Consider the following 23405-nt stretch of genomic DNA (forward strand, 5'->3'; position numbering starts at 1 on the left):
AGGGCGGCAAGGAAAACTTTCTTAGGTACACTGGGGAAGCCAAATGATTGAGGGTTAGGAGTGGAGGTAAAGGAGTGCTTTTCTGACGTGTCTGTGTGCTGTACATGGATGCTGGTGTGTGCAACATCTGTATGTGTGTGGTGGATGAATGTTGGGTGGGTGAGTGGGTACATATCCTTTTTTTGGAGGAGGGTGCAGAGATGCAGGGAGAGGGAATGAGAGAGATATGTGAGTGAATGCTGTGGTAGTGTGTGCAAGTGAGGTGGATATGATGCAGATGGCAGGGACGGTAGTTGTGGTGAGTGCGGAGGTGAAGTTTGGGGTGTGTGTCTTTGAATCTGCTGTTGTGGAGATTGAGGGTATGACAGGAATGGTAGTAGGACCAGTGTGTGATGATGCAGTGCTGGCAGGTGTGAGTTGAGATGTGACTGCAAGGGAGGAGGAGTGGGGGAAGTGTCAATTGTTGTGTCTGCAGATGTGTCTTGTACGTGTGCATGCCTGTGTGAATGTTTGTGATGCCTATGACTGTCTGTTGTAGTGGGTGTATGCTGGTCTGTAGGTGTGCGTTGGACGGGTGTAGGGAGAGGGATGTGGACTGGGGGGATGGAGGAAGAAGGGTCACTGGCTGCCGTCAACGAGGAGGCCAGAGCCTGAAACGATCTCTGGAGGCCAGACAAGGCACCGTGACTGCCTTCCAGGAACGCATTGGTCTGCTTCATCTGGGATGCCAGTCCCTGGATGGCATTCAATATCATTGTCTGTCCCACAGAGATGGTTTGCAGGAGGTCAATATTTTCCTCATTGAGGGCAGAAGGGCTGAAAGGGGCAACAGCTGAGGTGCCTGCGACGAAGGAGAAGCCACCCTCCTGGTTGAGCAGGTACGGGCAACTCGGTGGGGGGCTACAAGAAGGGCGGTACTGGTAAGGGTGGTGGGGGACAACAAAGGTGATGGTGTCGTCCCAGAAGGGTCTGCCACTGCCAGGGAGCTGCCATCGGAGGAGGAATCAGAATCAGAGAAGTGGTAGCTCCAGACTCCCCGTGGTGCTCCCCTCACCCTCCATCTCACTGGTCCCCTCGGCTTTGCTGGTGCCAGCCTCCTGGGTCCAATGGGCTAATGCATTCCCACTCGCTGGTGCCCTTCCTCCTTTGCCAGATGATGATAAAGCACACATGGACAGAGGAGGAGAGAGATAAGGAGGGTGGGAGAAACAGAAAGGGAGGAATTGTTGACAACCCACAAATCCTCTACATAGACAAACAATGGAGATAACAGTCCATGCCTGCAAAACAATAGCCCATTTAGCAATCATTCCCAAATAAAGTCATGCTACCTAGGTCCAAACCCATCTCAACCCTGCAGCCAAAACACCTGAATGAAGACACCAACATACCTACCAACTGCCAAAATGACTAATTGTAACATCCAGCCCAGGAACATACCCCAACCGATGTCATCCATTACTTGATGTCAAAAATCTTAGCAGAGAGGGACTGAGGACACAAACTAGCTGACAGGTATGTGTAGAGTACATGTGGTACAGAGGTCCATTGATGTAGGTAGTGAAGCAATGTTAATCTTCACATAAGATGCCTTTCAATACCCATATACAATGCCAATATGACCACCTCGTAATACTACTGTAGACGCAGAGATGGAGGATGCAGCCAGGGACATGATAGCATACTTGAAAGACCTAAACCTACAGGTGAACGTGTGTCACAGTACCACCACTTCGTATCCTACATGCCTCAACATAGTGACCATCACACACTCCTACTTGATGGGTGTGACAACCAGGACTGTCCATTCCCTAAATCAGATCTGAATACATTATTCCCAAGTCCAAGGAGGGTGACAGTGCACAACCATGAAGTAGTCACCTGTTAGTCAACACTTATCCCCTTGTGGCTGCTGTGCTGCCTTCAAGCACCCATCTAACTCAGGGTATGCCACTGCCAGTATGTGGGCCATTAGGGGGGTCAGGGTCCAACGGGCACCCCTCCCACATGGGGAGGCCGTCCCCAGCTGAGCCGCTGCGGTCTTCTGGGTCCAGCGTCGTAGGTCCTCCCACCGCTTCCTGCAGTGGGTGCTCCGCTGGCAATGGACCCCCAGGGTCCGCATTTCCTTGACGATGGCTCGCCATGACCCTTTCTTCTGTTTGGTGCTGACCTGGATGGGAAACAGTGAGAAATGGGGGGACAAGATGTGAATTATAACCAATACAGCAGTAAGCTTTGGTGACACACAACAAACACTGGCCATGCACACTGCCAATAAGCCACACATATGGTGTGCATGCCACATGCCTAATCAGTCATGACATGTCAATGTGCACACACATACATCGTCATACACCACCCAACATGTCTGACAAAGGACGCTGTACTGACCTGTTGCCCTAGAGTACCATACAACCACCCATACTGGGGTAGGACCCCCTCCACCAGTTTATCCAGTTCCAGTGAGAAAGCAGAGGCCCTTCCCCCAGAAGTGGGTGCCATCGTTCCTCCAAGAGACAGGACACAGCAGCACACAAAGTGGAGGTATGTACTGACAGAATGCCAGGAGTCAAGTGAGCTGGCCCACACAAAATGGCAGTCACGACACAACTGCTAAACACATTTGTGAAATACTGCCGCCATTGCGGTACAGGCATACAGTTGTACTAAAGGTTTAGGGTCCCCAGCCTGCCTGTGTGCAGATATGTTAGGGGGACTTATCAGTCTTGTCCTGCTGCGTAGGCATGTCATGCTGCATTCTCTGCTGCTGTGTGCCAAGAACATGTTCCAGACTACTCAGGGAGGTGAACAACAGAGGATGTGACCTATGTTACAGCCTTCCTTTCCCACACATGTGTGAATGTCTATGCAGTCCCTTACATATGGTGTATCATAGCTGCTGGGACACTCATCCTGCATTTGCGTGCAACTGCTACTGATGTATGGCTGTGGATTACATTGCTTGCAACATTGTGCCTCATTCCATTTATTTTCCACTCTTCAGGTGACATCTATGTTTGCAATTTGCTTGCTGAATTGCCAGTTGGCACAGTTGACAGTGGATGTAACAACAATATGGATGTACTTACACACCTGCTGGACTATCCCACTACACATGTGACTTTGACATTATTGTTGTGTAGACATGTGCATTCTTTTGTTGTTCTGTGACAAAATTGCAAATACAAACAATGAAGAGACATGTACCATGACTTGTGATATTTGGTGTTTATTAAGTGTTGAGTATCACAGTCCTGAGGAGTGTGGTAATGCTCTAGGTGATGTTTAAAGTGGGTGATACAGCTGTTTGGTTCACAGTTCCTTCATCCATTTGCCTCAGAAAGGTGTGACCTTTGTGCTGACCAGCCAACAGGGTTTCACAGTTGTGCAAAAGGTTAACAGTTCAGAAGGGGGAATCACTTCCTGGTGGGGGGCTTGGTCGTGGGCTAAGGTCCTGCAGGATGTTTGGATGGACGACCTCTTTTGCTGGGAGGTTTCTCAGCTGCAGAGGCAGGGGTGCTAGTGGCCTGTGGATCCTACTGCTGGGCCTCCATTCCAGTATCACCTGCTGATGTTGAGGGCAGTGGAGTTGACTGACTACTGGATGGGGCCTGCTGTTGGGGGGTGAATGTCAGCAGGATGTTATTGAGTTCCGTGAACTCCCCTAATATGGACACTATGAGTGCCTGCCACTGCTGTCTGGCCTCCTGGTGGTATTACCCCTGCAGCTTCTGGGTGTCCTACAAGGTGGTCACTATCTGGCCCAGCTTGTTGTGGGTTTGCTGGTAAGCTCCCAGGACTCTGTAGACCCCTTCCTGGCCAGTCGTATCCTGTAACTGCCTTGTTCCGTGGCCCACAATTGCCCTCCCACTAGCCCTTGCCCCCATACCTGTCCCCCTGGTGCAGTGTGCCCCCACCTACTGACACCAGGGCCATCATTGTCTTGTGTTGGGCCCATTGACTCCTGCCCCTGTCCTGTGGGACACACTGGTGATTGATGTGACCTTGAGACACAGGTATGGGAAGGTGGGCTCTGCTGTGCACTGTCTGTCACAGGGAGGTGGTTTTAGTAGTGGGCAGGGTGAGGCTGGTGGTGGTGGACGGGTCACTCATGCCTGATGGGCCAGGTTTGTCATCCGAATCCAGATTTCCTTGGGAGTCCTCCCCTATTGGACCTGCTTCCAGGCGTGGGCTGTCTGTCACTGGTGTCCTCTGCCATGTATTAGTACTTAGGAGAACTGTGTAATGGGAGGTATTATGTCAGATGATGGTTTTGTTGCAGTGAGACACATGATTGTATGCCGTCATTAACTGTATTTGCAGATCAGTAATGGCATTGACAGTTACTTACCAGTCCACTGCTTGTGATACCATCAGTGGAAAGGTGCAATGGACCTATTTTGTGGTAGATTGATTATTTGTCTTGCTACTATTACTGCTATGTACTGATGTGCATTCCTAATATTTATTGGTGATGGGGAGTGATGTGGTTTGATGTGCAATTGCAGAGCAGTGATGTGGCTGTAGCAGTCATGCAAGGGTAGGGAGTGTTGCATTGTGGTAGTTGTGGTGCTTGCTGCTGTGTGAAGCATACATGCACTAGGTGGGGCTGTGAGGGAATGGTGTCAGTGGGGGGGGCAGTGGTGGATCTAGGGTCCATGGTGCGTTTGTGCACGTTAGGGTGGTGTGACGGGGTGAGAGGGTGGTGGAGGTACATGCTGTGCACAGGTACATGTTGGCCGGTGGGTAAAGTGGACTTACCAGTGTCCAGTCCAGTAGCTATTCCTGTCAGCCCTTCCGGGTGTAGAAAGGCCAGTATCATCTCCTCCCACGATGCCATTTTCTGGGGGAGGTGGTGGTGGTCCTCCACCAGTCTTCATGATATCTACTTGATAACTGGAAGCCATGGCACGTACCTTCCTCCTACAGTCATTCCAACTCTTCCTTCTGTCCTCCCTTGTGCGTGGATTGTTCCCCACTGCATTCGCCCTGTTGACTGTCATCTGCCATAAGTCGTTCTTCCGGGTTATGGATGTCTGCTGGACCTGTGCTCCAAACAGTTGCGACTCCACTTTGACAATTTCTTCAAACATTACTCTGAGCTGCTCTTCTGTAATTTTTTTTTTTTTGTGGTGCCATGGTGGTTGTGTTGTGGGTGGCGATAAATGTTGTGCAGGGATTATGGGTGTGCTTTTTGTGCTTGTGAATTTGTGTGGTGGTTGTGCGTGTGCTCTGTGGTGTTTGTGTGTAGGTAGGTGCCTGTGGTATCTTGGTGCAGTGCCTACTTTCAGTGTGCACTTCTCTCCCTCTGTCACAATTTCTAGTAGTAAAGAGTTCTGGGTATGTGTGGTGGTGTATTTTGTAGTTCTGTGGACAGGTGTGTGTGTATGTGTCTCAGGTGTTGGGTATATGTGTTGTCTACTCTTATGCAGTGTTAATGTGGTGGTGCATTTGTTTTCCAGCAGCAGTTTGGTCTGCCAATGGTTTACTGCCATGGGAGATCCGCGATGCTGATTTGTGACTCGTAATTTGGCGGGCGGTCTGATCTTGGTGTGGCAATGGTGGAGGTATAGCTGCCTCGTTTCCACCGTCGTTTGGGCCGACAGTGTAGTTTTTTCAGTCTTTTTTTGGCGGTGTTGTGTGGGTTACTCGTAATGCAGCGGTCTTCGCTCCACAATCGCAGGTGATTTTTTCAGCAGCTGTTTGCACGGCGGTCTTCGGTAGTGAGTGCCAAACTCGGAATGACCACCTAAGTGTTGCACAGTATGGGTAGTGGCACTTTCTAAACATGGCACTGGGATTATTTGCCTAGTTGACCCACAATAGTGTCAACAAAAATTAGGCTAATGTGGTACAAGGAGGTTCCAGCGCCTTATAACTTCGATCCCCTGTCTCAAATATAGAGAACATAGCACTCTTTTGGCATTAGTTAACTGTCGGACAAAAAATCCAATTACCATCACCATGTACCTAAGCCACAACCCATGATCTTAAAGTGCACCACCACAGACCAATGCAACCATACATCCAAACAACAATACACACAATGCCAGATGTTAGTCTGATTCACCACTACACTCCAAACAAATATGGGCCACTAATGTGCATGATTGACACATGTTATACCATTCCTTTGCAGCTGACCAAGGTTACGGCATCCAGTCATGGCTCATGACACCTATTGGAAATCCTACAAAAGATGCACAGTGGGCCTACAATGAAGCCCACATAAGGCCCAGAAATGTTTTGGAGCAGACATTTGGCCTCCTCAAATCAAGGTTCAGGTACCTACATCTTACAGACGGAGGAAAGTTATATGTACCACCCCTTGGGTACAAAATCATCCTTGTGGGTGTCATTTTGCACATTTGTGCATGCACACTTGCCCCTGGGATGAGCAAGTCGATGTCCCCAATGAGGAGGATGACAACAATGGTGTACAACTGGAGGAGGGGGGACAACAAAATTCTGCTGCTGGAGTACGCAGAAGAGAATTAATAGTGCACAACTTTTTCATATGGAACTGTAATCCAAGAATCACCATGTGAATAATCAATTAAATTCACAAAAACACAAATTGTACATGGCATGCTCTTTTACACCATCACATACCAATCGTAACTTGCAAATATCTCAGAAAGCATAACTACACCACAACAGTTACAAACAACTTTGGGACATAGGCCCTGATTTAAATGGGGGTACTGCATCCTTGTGCAACATTAGTGTCAAAGATCTTACGCTAATGTGCACCAACAGTGCAAATATCTAAGCAGCAGAAACTCATAGTTGTGCAAGTCAGGCATTGTGCCGTTTTGTAACACCTTGGTGGTCATTATGACATTGGCGGTAAATCGCACTCACCCCCACGGTGACGGCTGCCAACATACCGCTGAGGTGGTGAATATCCGTTTGCCATAATATAACACACACATACCAATCCGACAGAATACAGCCACATACACAAGTCCGCCAGCCCAATGGTCAGTGATAAAGTGGCGGTATCACCACCCATACCGTTACGCCAACAGAACAACGCCCACCCCATTATGAGCCACGAATCACCACAGCCGACATTCTATGGCGGTAAACTATTGACAGTACATACCGCTGCGCTCAGAATGGACACCCACATACAAAACAACACTACATTGGCCAAAAAACACACACCTGACACTCATACACACACCACACCCACCTACAGTACTATAAACCACACACCCACATTAACCACAACCCATTACGAACAACAATTACTGTCAGGAGATTGACACGAACAGCTCAGAGACAACTAGACACACACATCACATACACCCACACAACCCTCACGCACCTCACATCACACACACCACCACATTACTCAACGCAATCTCACCAACACACACCACACAACACCGAGGTCCCCTCAAAGGCACCCCCGTTTCACTGATGAGGAGTTAAGGGTCGTGGTGGAGGAAATTGTCAGGGTAGAGCCACAGTTGTTTGGAGCATCCATTGCCAGGAAGATGGAGCTATGCCAGAGAATCGTGGACAGGGTGAACACCGTGGGACAGCACCCAAGAACAAGGAACAACATCAGGAAGAGGTGGAACAACCTACCGGGGAAGGTACGTTCCGTGGCAGTAAGGCACCAGCCCACCATACAGAGGACTGGCAGTGGACCCCTACCTCCTCTCCCACAGCTCACAGCATGGGAGGAGCAAGTCTTGGCAATACTGCATCCTGAGGAACTCGCTGGAGTAGCGGGAGGGCTGGACACTGGTAAATCAAAATTTACCACTTATCACCCCATGCCATCACACCCCCTCACCCTCACTCCCATCACTCGACTCCACCCCACACACTGCATCAAAGCAGATGACTAACCCCAATGCCCAGCACTGCATGCTATATTAAATGCATGGACAGCCCTCCTAGCTCTGCATGGACACCCATCACCAAAGCATGCACAGCATAGGGAAACTAACAATCACACAATACACCCCCATACACAAACAAAGGTGGCAGAGCAACAGCAATCATAGAGGGGAAGCCAGGGGTGTACAATATCTCACAGACATGAAGTATAGTACACCGCCGCAGATGTGACTGCCATTTTCTATCTGATTCCTATATTGTTTACTGACCGTCAACAGGAGAACACGTACACTGCGTGTGCTGCTGTGACCTGTATCTGGAACCTACCATGGCCCATGCGACCGGGGAAAGGGTCCCTCCCTTCACTTTGGAGGAGTTGTAGCATTTGATGGATGGGGTCCTACCCAGTACGGACTTCTGTATGGGACTCCAGAACAGGTGAGTACACCTTGGGGATGATGCATGTGGGAACGATGCACGGACATGTATGTGTAAGCTGCGTGTCATTTGGGGGGGAATGTCTTGGTGGTGTTGTACATGGTGTGTGCCGGCCGATGTGTGTGCCAATGGTGACGGAAACAGGATTGATGAGCCATATGTGTGACAGGCTTGATTGTATGTGTAATGGTGTCCTCCTCTCTTTATTACCTCTGCAGGTCACCGCCCATCAAAATAAATGATTATGGCGTGCCATCGCCAAGGACGTGCGGACCCGGGGGTCTGTGGCAGGTGGAGCACCCACTGTCAGAACAGTGGTAGGACTTGAGACGCTGGGCACAGAAGACCGCCGAGGCCTCGCTGGGGATGGCCTCCCAAAGAGGAAGGTGTGTCCATCAGAACCTGACCCCCCAGTGGTCCTCATACTGGCGGTGGCCTACCCAGAGCTGGATGGCAGCTTGAGGGCATCACAGCAGCCACAAGGGGGTGAGTAGAGTGGGCATTACTACAATAATTTGCAGGTGGCATATGATCCGGGTGGTGGAGGTGCCCCTAAGGCCAGGCCAGACATTGCAGCGTGATCCAGCTCAAGGGTCATGGGTGTAGGGCCAATGCAGGTAACCTAGCTTGTTAGCATTCCATGTCAGTCAGGGCTTTGTGGGTCCCAGGAGGGGTGCAGTTGGCGGTGTGTGGCCCTCATCTTGCCGTCGCATCTAGCTAAATCACTGGCAGTGCAATGTATAGTGCTCAAGGCTGATCCCTGTGTGTGACGGTACTGTGTGTGCCAACTGTGGTGTTGGTGCAATAATTGACGCAGTGTTTCCTCTCTCTCTCTCTCTCTCTCCCCATTTTTTCTTCTGTCATCCTGTCCATGTGTGCATTAGCATCATCTGGCAAAGGAGCAGGGGCACTGGTGACAGAGGGAGCTGTATCCTACAGGACTCAGGAGGTAGAGTCCACCAACGCCGGGGAAACCAGTGGGGCGGAGGACGAGGGGAGCACCAGGGTGGAGAGAGGAGGTGACAACACAGACTCAGATACCTCCTTTGATGGAAGCTCCCTGGCGATGGCGGACACCTCTGTGACCACCCCAGCTGCAGGTACAGCAGCCACACCCATACCAGCACCACCCTCCCAGTAGCCCCTCAGCAAGTTGCCTGTGCCCACTCACCGATGAGGGTGGGCATCTCCTTCATCCCAGGCACCTCGGGCCCTGCCCCAGTCAGCCCTGCTGCCCTGAGTGAGGAGGCTATTGACCTCCTGAGATCCTCCCAGTAGCCCCTCAGGGAGTTGCCTCTGCCCACTCACCCAGGAGGGTAGGCATTTCCTTTGTCCTAGACACCTCAGGCCCTGCCCCAGTCAGCCCTGCTGCCCTGAGTGAGGAGGCTATTGACCTCCTGAGATCCTCCCAGTAGCCCCTCAGCAAGTTGCCTGTGCCCACTCACCCAGGAGGGTGGGCATCTCCTTCGTCCTAGGCACCTCAGGCCCTGCCCAGTAGCCCCTCAGCAAGTTGCCTGTGCCCACTCACCCAGGAGGGTGGGCATCTCCTTCGTCCTAGGCACCTCAGGCCCTGCCCCAGTCCGCCCTGCTGCCCTGAGTGAGGAGGCTATTGACCTCCTGAGATCCATCTCTGTAGGGCAGTCAACCATAGTGAATGCCACCCAGGGGCTGGCATCCCAGATGCAGCAATGTAATGTATTCCTGGAGGGCATTCATAGTGGATTGGCGGCCCAACAGAGATCTATTCAGGCTCTGGCCCCCTCTCTGATGGCAGCCATTGTCCCTTTCCCTTCCATCCCCCCTTCAACTCCCACTTCCCACTCCCAGTCTCCTCAACCCCAACCCATCCCATGCACACATACAGACGAGCATGCACACAAGACAACACTCAAGAGTGGCACAGTCATACACAGGCACCACACTTCATCCAACAAGCACTCACACAAACATCAGACAGTTGCAGACTCAACCACATCCACTGCCTCCACTGTCTCCCCCTCCTCCTCCTCCACCTCCCTCCCAGTCATGTCCACACTCACACCTGCATGCACTTCATCAACATCCACCACCAGCATCACCACACCAAGCAGCACACACACCTCACTAGCAGATACCTCTACTACATCCATGCACGAGTCCCCTGTGTCCTTTCCCACCCTGTCTGTCCCCCCTCCTAAAGGACACAAACGCAGTCACTCAGACACCCCACAGCCAACCACCTCACATCAGCACAATGCCCATGCACCTGCACCCAAGTCCAACAGACATCCAACAACCACTCCCTCAACCTCCACTCCCATCCCTCCTCCCTCGTCCTTCCCCACCGTCCCTAAGAAGCTCTTCCTTGCCCAATTTGATCTCTTCCCTCCCCCGTCCTGCCTGTAAAAGCAGGATCCCTCACCTCCAGCAGAAGCTGCCCAGGAGGCACATTCACTTGCTGACACCGTGCAGCTCTCACTTCCAAATGACACAGTGCAGCCCTCACCACCAGCGGAAGCTATATAGGCCACCCTCCAGGGACTGGTGTACAAGGGCCCCCCTCCAGTACCAGTGGGCATGTTCCCCACGTGAGAGATTGTGACCTTGCACTCCCCAGCACTGAAAAATGGGCATGGAGCCCCCTCCAGAACCAGTGGGAAAGTCACCCACTCCAGAGACTGAGGCCTTGTACTCCCCAGCACAGAGTAATGGGCATGGAGCCCCCCCCCAGAACTAATGGGAAAGTCACCCACCTGAGAGACTGTGGCCTTGCACTCCCCAGCACAGCGTAATAGGCATGGAGCCCCCTCTGGAACCAGTGGGAAAGTCACCCACCTGAGAGACTGTGGCCTTGCACTCCCCAGCACAGAGTAATGGGCATGGAGCCCCTCCAGAACCAGTGGGAAAGTCACCCACTCCAGAGACTGGCCTTGCACTCCCCAGCACAGAGTAATGGGCATGGAGCCCCCTCCAGAACCAGTGGGAAAGTCACCCACCTGAGAGACTGTGGCATTGCACTCCCCAGCACAGAGTAATGGACATGGAGCCCCCTCCAGAGCCAGTGTTCTTGTTCCTGTATTTGACTGAGGTGCTCCCACACCCTATCCCCCTTATGTGCCTGCCCACTTGCAAACTGATGCCCCTGCAGAGTTCTATCCGGATTAAGTCAGGATTTGAGTTGGGCCTTGGACTGTGCCTTGTGGCCATGTGTGCCCTTAGTACAGTGGACTGGGCATTGGCCCTTTGTATACATTTGTACATACCTGTTTTACATACAATTCATTCATTTGGTAGCTGTTTATATCAATATGTTCTCATTACTGCCTTCTTGTTTTCCTTGCAGTATTCTGCCGTGGGTTGTGTGCCATCATTTTTCATCTGCAGCTGGTTGTGTGTATGGTGTGTGTTGTGCGTGTGTGTTTCATTCTCGTTTTCCTTCCTCCCTCCCTTGTGTGCTAGGTGGCTGTCCTCACCGCAGTCGTCTTCATCAGAGTTGGTGCTCCACGTGGAGCATGACGTAGAATAGCATCAGGAAGACTTGCAGTTCCGGTTCCATGGCAGCGTTGTTCTTCCCTGTGTCTTCGATGGTGAGTCTTTGCTCTTCTGTGATGTTTTTCCACCAGGCTTTTGATGGCGTTGATTCCACCATGGAAATTGTGATGGATTGAAGGGTCAAATTATGGTGGGTGGTACTTTGTCTTCCGCATGGCTGTTGTTGACTACCGCCTTGGTGAGTTTTGTTAATGCAATGGCGGTTGGTGCGGTACATTGGCTATCTATGGGACTTTTTTCCCCCATGGTCATAATTTGATGGTAATTACCACCATCTAACAAAAAGAACTGTGCCATTAATTGCTGCTACTTTTGACACCTCCTCAGAGCAGCTGTTTAAAGGGGGCACACCATTGGTACCAATGGGACCCTGAGTACTGTTTATGGTAAGGGCCTGAATCTTAGCTCGGAGTCAGAATAGTACATGAATTGTGTGAAATACCTCCTATGCTATTGCCCCTCCACCCCATGGTGTGGTATCTGTAAAATATGACACATACATGATTATGGTAGGGGCATGCTAAGGGTGGAAAGAAAAGTGGCACTGCTCTGGCTTCTGCCCCACTTTACTTCAAACTGCCCCATAGCCCGGAACAACAAACATCTCCTAAATATTTCACTACCGCACAAATGTGTAGGTGGAATCTAGGCATTGTCTCTACCTAATACAGTTTACATTGTCACACACATATCACACAAGTGTGTTGGCTTGACATATGTCTGTAGCAATCCAGGAAATATACATGAAGACTGCTGTACAGATGTATGGGCTAGGTAGGAAAAGGCTAGCAGATATCTACAATGGCAGGTTTGTGTCTGCTAGGTAATCTAGCTAAGTCTGAATGACAACATTACAGGTGAGTACTGAGAACAAACTTCTCAGTGCCACTCACATAAATTAGCAAAAGAGTGACATACGGGGACCAATACACAAAAATTACACCCACTCAACTCATAATGTGCATGTAAGTCAAGCAATGTACTAACAAGTCACAGGCCCTTGCTAAATTTATGTGTGAAGAATGATATAGAAGGCTTGATTGTTTCATTCCCTCTACCCATAGCTGACATGAGGAATCACAGTACCAAAATGCACTCATTGTGAATGTTATATAGGTTGTGGAATGCAAATGTGAGCATGTGGCAATGTATGAAAAATTATGTGAAGCAGCAGTAGAACAGTTGTGTGAGAAGATCTATGGATACTAGTGGTACTTCAAAATACTAATAGTCTAGCCATGGATCTGTTTGTAGACAGTCTCCTCCTGAAACAGATGCAAACATCTGGACTTACAAAAATCTTTTAGGTGGAGGGAGCCCACTGCATCCCAGGTGCACCACGAATGCCTGGAGCACACCCTTGGCTTATCATAGCAAGGCTCATAAACGTCCGATCCCAAGGCGTGAGCCACCAAGCAGCTTGCTGTGCCCCTCCATTGCATATAGGTAAAGCTTGAGTTACCTTCATCCACTATTTCTGTCTTTGGGTAAAGAGGCTGCATCACTGTGTCCTCTAGTTTAAGAAGGCTCTGAGGGAACTGGATCACAATTATACAATTACTTTTCCGGCACAGATGTCATTAGTCACAGCATGCAAAACTCACTTTTTATCAAGCCCAGAAGCTGGTTGTGATTGGCTGGATTGGATGTCAGCTGGCAGGAGGGTCAAGCAACTGCAGCCGCCCTAAGAGGCACTGGGGTGGTGGCATGGCAAAGGAGTATAGTCAAACACATGCGATGGAGATGCAAGTTAAAACATATGGCGTATAGCCTGGGGCATCGGCCAGATAACCCAAACAGATCTTGCGACTCATGGGGAGATGAGAGGGTGTTGGGGGAATGTAAATGTGGTACTGGATTTGCACCCAAAGCATCTTGTGGGTGGGCTGAGAGCAGGCTGCCATGGTCCTAAATTGGCAGCAAGATTGAGATAGAGGATATGAGACACCAACTTGGTGAAGACAATCCAGTAAGGGGCTGTGCGGGGACTAGAAGGTGGTAGTGACTCATGCTAGTTAGCAGCATGTTTGGGCCAACAGGCGCTATGCGCAGTTGGGGAGGTGGGCAGTTAGGAATCTGCAGCGCAGACTAGCAGGGAGGAGGGAGTGATGATTGCAGAGGGTTATTTGGATAGTTATTGTAGTTGATGTTCAAGCAAGACACAAACGGCCTGTCAACATAGCTGAGGCACACAGGATAATCATTCTCACAGTCTTAACCCCAAACAGCTTAGGGCCACCACTCCAGTGTGTGGTCCTTTAACCATACAGTGGGATGTCCAAAGTTAGTACGTTAACCCTAAGGATAGTATCTTGGAATATCAATGGCCTACATGACAAAGTCAAAAGGGGAGTGGTGCTCCAACACATCATACCAGATTTCCCTGAGATGGTTGTCCCATAAGAGACTCACCTCCTAGGCCATAGGTGTAATTCCCTTCCCAATTGGGGAAATAATAAGACTGCTAATGTGGGCATACCACCTCCTCTAGAGGAGTAGTAAAGTCTTTGAGGAAAACGTTGCCCCTGGTCATTTGGCAAATATGGCCCAATCCACTGGGTCCGTATGTGGGGCTCTGGGATCTGGGAGGGGGCATCTTAAACATGCCTTCAGTAGATTTCACAACATGACTTCAGGACTCTGTCCTACCAGCCTTGACCACTATGCTAAACAGTCTTCCAGAAGGGAAAGAGATTGTGGAAGGGGATCCCAACGCAACGCCGAGTGATATCATTTACCTACATCTCCCCCTGGCCCCTGGACTCAGTCAGACAACCATTAGCAAATGTCCTCACTGCTTAGGAACTGGCAAATGTATGGTGTACATGAAACCCAGCAAGCCAGCACTTCATCCTTTTACTTGGAGGTGCATGATAATCTTTCATGAATTGATCACTTTCTCGTGCAAAATCACCAGTTGTTAAAAGTCATTGAGGTCACTAACTTAACCAGGGGTATTTCTGACTATTCTCCCCTGTGTCTGGTGTAGGGTGGGGCAGAGAGGACAAACACTACCCACATCATATTGAGGCCTTGGTACCTTAACAAGCCAAAAAGTTGTGAATGGATATTAGGTGCAAAAGGCCATCATTTACAGGGAACAACACATCAGTCAAATCTCCACTAACATTGTGTGTGGCCTATGTACAGTATTTAAGGGGGTGGGTCTCACAATGATGTTGCAAGGAAACCAACTAAAAAGTGACAAACTGAAGGCTTTTGAAAGTGAGTTTTTGTCCGCTAACCCCGGCATACCTGATGAAGAGGGATCAGAGGGAGCCCACATCATAGCCCTGAAGCAAAATCAATACTGAGGGGAACTTGCTAGTAGTGGACAAACCATAGACCAAATGTCTGGCCACTACTGTGGGAAAATCAATTATGCAAGGTATTGTGAATAAAAGTCAAAGCATGTAAGCTCCTGGGTGATATGCCCCACCCAAGTCTCACTACAGAGGATAGGGAAGCCTTAGAAGTTGCACTTTCCCTGGAGAAAATTGTAAGAGGCACCAGGGATGTGAAGCCCGTCAAAGCATTAGGGCCCAACGGGGTAACAAAGGAACCATATAAGTTGACAGCCACTTTCCTTGCCTCACATCTGAAGCAGATGTATGAGAAGAGCCAGAAGGGATGAGTACTCCTGTTAGGCCAGTGCCATGCTTCCATAGTAGTCATCCACAAATAAGGGAAGCCCAGGGAGGACGGTATCCATACCCTGGGTCTACAGACAAGACACAGTTCAAAACTATATCAATTACCTAACCAAGCATCCAAGGAATAACCACACTGATTATTGCCAAATCATGTAAAACAATGGGAATGATGAGACATGTTATACATAAACAAGCTGCCATTCCTCAGTATGATAGGGCAAGCCTGACATCACGTTCCTCAAAGGCAACTACATGTACTTGGCCATGGGATCACAAATGTGCAGGTGCATGTCTGCAGAGGACTGTAAATCGCAGTGCCAATGATCCACCATGAGGATGTGAGATTACCAACAAACGACCCCTCAAAATCCTGATACATTGATCCTTGACACATTCAGTGGCCTGCTGATTGCGTACAGTTAACTGAGCTGAGGAGACCACAGTCAGCCGGTGTTCATACATGCAACAATGGCCCTGTATGGCCATTTAAATTGCAAATTGATGAGTATGGGGACATCACTGCATGAGAGCACTCCTGCCGTACAGATTGTATTCAATTTCCTCAGTCTGCCTATAACATATATGTTTGAGCAAATTGAACTTAGAAAATGTATGTTGTTAACACAACATACCTGAATGTATCCACACATGTCCTAGCTAGGTGGACCGGGCTTGTTGCTGTCTAATAGCAGATGGACAAATGTGTGCAATAACATCATTATATGTGCATGGTTCACATGATTACTTACAATTGATCATGACCAGTACAAATGTCCCCCCATTGTGAAACATGTGTAACACAGATATGAGTACACAGCTTTGGAACAATGGCCTACATATAAGATAGCTGTATGTGTATTTGGTATGTGTCCAATCCCTAAACACACCACTGTATCATGCAGAACTTGCCGGAAATAATGAATATATCATCACCCATAATACATCTCATAAATGTATCTACAATCACACGTCAGCACACCATTTTCAACATTTTGCATGCACGGGGAACCATATGTTACATGTGTTGCTCTGCATCACGAACTATGCTCCTTACAACACACCTGATTGTGCACATATGTGCACTCACATTGAAATGGCTGACACAATATTATGCCGACAGCATCCTTTGTGAAAGATTTGGTAAGGGTATGATATGCCAGAAAGTATATTGCACATGGGCCTTCCTATCTTATGTTGGGTATAATGACGTACAGTCAGAATTCTAACATGACAATGTGGTAGACATGAGTAGCATCCCATGTGTACGCTCAGTACACAAGTGTAAACATGAATTGTTCTAGGAGTCTTCATACACAGGCACATTTGCAAACTGTATCAGTCCTCACATGCATAACACACACAAATATACACATGGCATCACATTCCTATGCTACCGGTAAACAATAAAATGCACATGCACACACATATAGCCATAGCATACAAACTACATAGATGCATAGCCCCTGTAAGAAGGAATGTGAATGTGGGTGCACTGTCTGCCTTTCCATATAAATCCACCCATCGATGTTGTGCGCCAAAAGTTTTGACGTGCATGGTACATCCCCATGCAGCGCTAACAACTAAAATGATGCCTGGCACCATGTACGTCTTAACTGTCTTCCTGTCTCAGCCTTTCCTCCAAAATCCACACATACCCAGTATGATTCAAAAAGTTTGATGCATACCATTGTCCTACAAACATCGCAAATTCAAAAAATTATACCTGGCTTCTGTGCGTCAATTGCAAGCCGACAGGCCTTGTCAGCCTTCATACTAAAAATCCATGTAGAGCCATCATGGCCGTCATTGTTCAAGAAAAGCGATGCATTGCAGGAAACGTGACACATACACACAGGAAGTGATGTAATGGCACTTCATTGCTGCACATATGGTAAAGTGAATTTACATTCACTTTTACTTTAAAGTCTATTCTGTCTGTGGTTGGGACAGCTTGTGTGGAGCTGGTGCTGGTGGTGGAGTGGTAGTTGGTGAGAGTTCTGTGCTCTGTCCTGTTGCTACTGCCACCATGTGTGTAGTGTATCAAAGATACGGTGCACACAAGGGGGCAGTAGGGGTTATTAAGGGGAGCAAGGAAAGTGTCACTGCAGTGGGTGCAGCAACACTTCCTTATTATCTGCCCCTAAGCTTTGCACAATTAACAGTGTCCTGTTCCCCAGTAAGTGTGACGTATGAATCAGAGACATGCATGTATGGGTGAGACACATTGCTAAATATGTTTTTGGGTGTTACCTATGTCTGTGTGGCTGACATGTTGTAGATGGCAGTGGGTCATTCAGAACACTAAATTGACAAGGTCACTCAGCTAAACAAGTGCAATGTGTAATAGTTGTCCATGCTGATCTTTGTTCACAAATCATTAAGCTATGTTTTCCTGTCATGTCTTGTAGGCGGACCTCCAAACTATACCATGGGAGAGGTTTCCACTTTTGAAGACCCCAATGCAACCAGCAAGTGTCACCTTGTATGTCACATATGTACATACAGTGTTGTGTCTGAGTGTTTGATGTGTATTAAGCCATGTATAAATGGCATGTGTGTCAATTTCAGCACCATCATCTATCCTTGGATATCGACATCATATCTGATGGTATGCTGAGAATGTGGAATTCATAGAATGTTGCACAGGTGTGAACGTGTGCTGCTATGAATTTGGTGGTCTCATGAAATGTTTTGTATGGCCCTAAACACATTGATGTCAGTCGCAATATGTGTTAGAGGTGCTGGTTCTGTGCAATGCTTGGATGTAGCAAACATATGTTTTCACAGCAACTGTTCCAGCACTGTGTGCCACAGGTTTCACAAATTTAGTCAGGACATGGTACAATATATGTACCTGGGTATAGCTCTCCAAGGGCCTTTCACAAGGAGACACTTGCAACCCGAGTGCTTCAATATTGAAGTGAGGCACTGGACGAACAAGGAGCTCTGTTGAGAAAGACAACAGTCAGTTGAGTACACATTGAGATTTGCACTCTTCTCCAGATGGAGGTGGGAGAAGTCCATGGATTGTAGCGAACAAGATGTGTGCAGATGAAACAACAGGTTTTGGCCATCATGATAGTTGTGTGCAAGCATGATCACATCACATGTGTATGAAATGTGCATGGTGATTGAGTACCTGGTAGTTAGGAGGTGTATTAAGTTTGTGCACAGACAGGGGCAGATACAGGTAAATAAGACGCTGTTCCCAGTGCTGCTCCATTTCTCTTGCTGTCCTTAGCTCCCCCTGTCCGCCGATATGTATGTACCGTATATGATATTTGGTGCACAATGGCAGGGGGGAATGTACCAATTGTTGTTAACATCTTGATGGACATGATGTACCATTCATGGTTAGTGCAAGATAATCTAATGCTAAACCTGGGATGTGCATAGGGACCCATTGTGACCAATAATGTGCCCCCTTTTAGTTCCAGCTCTGTGTTGGCATTAAAACTAGGATTAAAAAATGAGGCAGCTGAATCTCTTAGATTGCACTGCTCCACTTTCTCAATCACCTACCGGGGTAAGACAAACCTTGCATATGTCATGCCGGGCACAGGCCTAATGTGGGGCAAGGGGTGACAAAGTGATACAATACATGTATTGCACCACTTTGTTGAGATTCTGCTGGCCCTTTCACCTTGGTGTGCCTTATTTGTGTCATATTGCTTATGATGCTAATGTGAATTGAAGGAGGACCTAGGCCCTCTCACATCTTTGCACTTTGGAGAGCCATTATCCATGTGACATGTACCAAATACTGTAGATGCTTTCTAGGCAGATTTGTATGGACTTGGGTCTTGTCCGTGTTGTTGGCTTACTGCTTGACAACATGTGTCATCACAAAATGCTGTTTACTATGCATGCTTGTTCTTCCTCCACCCATTGCAGTTACTGATTACATGTTCTCCTCATGTTTTAGCTGCCATAATGACCCCAGTGCAAAAACAGAAGTTCACTAAACGTGTGGAAAGGTTTAGGCACATTTGCAAGGTACAGGCTGGTTACGGGAAGATGGCAAGAAATACCACACAGGAAAGTTGTCTGGGGCGTGGAAGACCTTCCTTAATGGTGGACCAGCCAAACATCTGAAAACCACTTCAACCACAGGAGTGTCCTCAGTGCTCAGAGTTTGTGATGTTCATCCAGGTCTGGTACCCTCAACATCTGTAGCACATCAGACATCACTAGCACCACAACACCCACCATCATCTGCCACTGGGACCAGCTCTGAGGCAGAAATGAGAAAGACATTGCTAAGCTGAACGCTAGGTTGGCCAGACTGAAGTCAGACAATGCTGGAATTATAAAATGCTGAAATTCATTAAGAAAAAGCTAAAGAAACTGTAGGTGTTGCCATTCAACACTTCCATGGCCCTTCCCTTCCCCAGTGTACATCATTCAAAGTTTTAGTGGATTCAGGGGGTTAGACATATGTTACGTAGGATAGTGTAGATTAGTTGTAGACTATAGTTAGTGTAGTTGGGGGGTGGGATTTAGGCATTGTTTTTGTTTTGGTGCTAGTTGGGTGGGGTTCTGTTTAGGGGTATATGTAAAAAAATGTATATATATTTGCTTAGAACATAGGATTAGTTAGTATGTGTGTAGTTTAGTTCATGTTGTCCTACACGTCTATTATCTCATAAGGAGGGTGGAGGGGACAATGTTTATTGAGTGGTGTTATGTGTATACGTTAAGTTTAGAATAGGATTGATAGCTGTAGGGTTAAGTTAAGTTAGTATAGCTTAGCTTAGTGTAGGTCAGTGAGTAGGTTAGGTTTTTAATAGATTGTGTTTTTAGGTACCAATAAATCCTGTTATATTTCGGACAATTAGGTGTCCATGAAGATTGACTGTCTGGGTGTTCTCATGTTTACACTGCCCAAGTTGGGGAAATGCCTTAGGGTCTGCATTCAGTATTGATTTACATGTATGCCTATGGGTATCCCCAAGGTCCAAGGGCCTATCCGACTGGCAGCGCTATGACATCAGCTACTCAAGACAGTTTTCAGCACAGTTCCTGGCACTCTGATTGTGCTGATTGTGTATGGATACAATATATTTAGCATTTAATGATGCTACATCAATTGCCATTTCTAAGACCTGTCACAAATTACTTTCGACATGTTTTGCACATTATACTCAATCTTATTTGGGGTATGGATACTGAAAGCAGCCTTTCACAGTATTGAATATGCTCTTCAGTTCCTCACATATTTGTTGTATTGATACAATCGTCAGGGACATTTCCTGACACTTGAGTTCTAAACCATTCATGCCATATGTCAACTTGTATGGAAATATGTTCAATATATGCTTGTGAGGATCAATAAGGTGTTTGTAGTCCACAATACTATTGGTCACCTTTATCATGTTTGAATCCTAATGTGTGCCTTTTTGTCTGACAGTAAGCCACACATGTCATTTGGTTCTGTTCTCATTGACATTGCTTCACACAATTCAAACATTTACATGATTTGATTAAACACTGAAAAAAGTGCATTTTACATGCGGTTATGGTGATTTATGTACATGTCCAGGTTTATATTCCAATGCAGTACAATGTACAGTTCACTGACCCCATGAGAGATCCTGAGACATTTGATGTACTTTCAGAGTCCAAGGGTGAGGGACATGTCATGAGACATGGGTAGAAGTGTACATTAGCGAGGAGGTGTCCAAATTGACAATAGGTAGGAATTGAGATGACAATCCATAGCAGATAAATCAACATTAGTTGAGTGAAGAGGGCACATTGCCAGCTGTCACACCTTAGGCATGTTCTTAAGCACAGAATTAAAGAGATACTGTCCAAGTGGCACGAACTAATGCTACAGGGTAGTTCTGCGTGTGAATGTTGTTAGTTTCACATCTTCATTCTCTGATGTGTGCGGTGCCTCCTGTGCCATGGGTGGTGCTGTTGTTAAAGTTGAGGGGGCCACACATAACATCAGGGAATAGCAATGTGGAGTCAAAGGTCCCGGCAGCTGCCATTTGTGGGAGCACAAAAGGTATCACTGCAGCAAAGAGGAACTGCTGATTTCTCCACACCGCAGCTATATCATGGTGGTAGGCAGCAATGCTTTCCCTGAGGGAGGCCACCTCCTGCTGTATGTACTCCAGGGCCTTTTGTATCACCCCCAGCCTGTTACCTATCATGTTGCTGTCCCTTTGGGAGGGCAGTTGTTGAAGGCTGTGCCTCATTACAGCAACTATGTCGTCCAGGGACTCCTGGACTCCACGTATCAGGGAGTGGGTGCCTTAGATGGCAGCTGAGTTGTCCTTATTTGGACTGAAGCACATCTGCACTCCCTTTAGACTGCCTTCAATGGTCTCCATCCCCACCCACACCTGCTGTGCCAGCTTCTGCTGGACTTTTACCGCTGTTGTCTGAAAGATGATGTCTGGGCCATCATAGTCCAGGGCTGTGGCAGGACTGATTGATGCTGTGTGTTGGTAGTTAGGTGGTTCATGTGCAGACACCACAATGCTGTGTGTCCTCCCTGCAACTGGAGGTGGTGTCTGAAAGGAACCTAGGACATCCTGGAGAGTGTCTTCATTGATTGTCAGCAGTTGGTCATCCATGCCATCTGTAAAATCCACGATAGGCAGGTCGACAGGAGGTAAGGCATCATCCTCTGCATTGGGATAGTGAAATGTCAATCTTTGACTGTAGTGGCTGTTAACATGGCTCATCAGTTACTTGCTACTGGTGGCTCAGTGACATGTTACAGACCCCAGATTGTAGTTGTTATGTGTTGTATTGTGCATCACACATGGGGCAACCTTGACAACCTTTCGAGGTATTTTGTGCATTGATCCCACACCACCATATTCTTTGCAGGCCCCTTGCCCCAGCCACTGACACCATGGTAGCACACCATTTACTTTCCTATTCATCCCGGTGGACATTTCCACAGTAGTGTAAAGAGCTGTGTCACTATTTTGGTGCTTTACTGCATTGGCACCATGAATGATGGCATTAGTGCAGCAAAGCACTGGGTGGTCCATTGTTTACAATGCTTGTGTAACATTGTCATCTGCCTTTAGCAGCCCCCACACATGTGCTAATTGAATGGTACAGTGCAACTTTTATGGATTGTCAGCCCAATTAGTTTGTCCCTCCCTGCATTAGGGACATTTCCTTACATACAGTATATCTGCCACAAGCCTATGTTGGTGTAAGGATGAATTATGTGGATCAATGCATACATTTTGAGAGTTTGTTAATGTGGCACAAGGGGAATGGGCAGCTTGGATCCACATTGGCAACTATTTGTATAATGGTCCTGTTGCATTACAGGCTAGTGACATTGCGCCCATATTGCAATATTGATGCCACTTGTTCCTGTTATTAAGCATGAAGGTGTCCCTTTATGCAAAACGCCACCCATTCCCAGAACACAGGCAACCTTGAACATGGTGAAATTGAAGCTAAATGTACAGCAGCACAACTAATGATCATTTACATGCCCCATATGTTGTATGTGTTCACTTTTGAGCCCATTCCCGAATGGTGCATGGAGGTGTGTGAGAGTTGTTGCTGAACCACCCTATGCAAGCAGGGTAGGACATGTTGCACACTGAGGCCCTGATTTTTTCTAAAGTGGCACAGTGACAAAAATAGCTGGACCGCACTGCACCTCTTTTGAAACACAAGGATGTGCTGTATTTACAGGAATATTGCACATCCCTGCATTCCCCACTGTACACAATTAGGCTCCCTGCACCAAAGTGGCCTCCTTGCACCATAATACAAGGGTGACAGTGTTGAGGGGATAGGTTGTTTATATACAGGAAGGTGTCCATTTCTGCACATCAACAATCTATTATGGTGATTTGGCATTAGGGCAACGTCATGAGAAGGAAGGAAAGCATTTCACCTTGTTGTGCCATCCTAACACCACCCCTGGGGTAGTGTTGA

This window comes from Pleurodeles waltl, chromosome 8, assembly GCF_031143425.1.
Source record: "Pleurodeles waltl isolate 20211129_DDA chromosome 8, aPleWal1.hap1.20221129, whole genome shotgun sequence".
Classification (NCBI taxonomy): Eukaryota; Metazoa; Chordata; class Amphibia; order Caudata; family Salamandridae; genus Pleurodeles; species Pleurodeles waltl.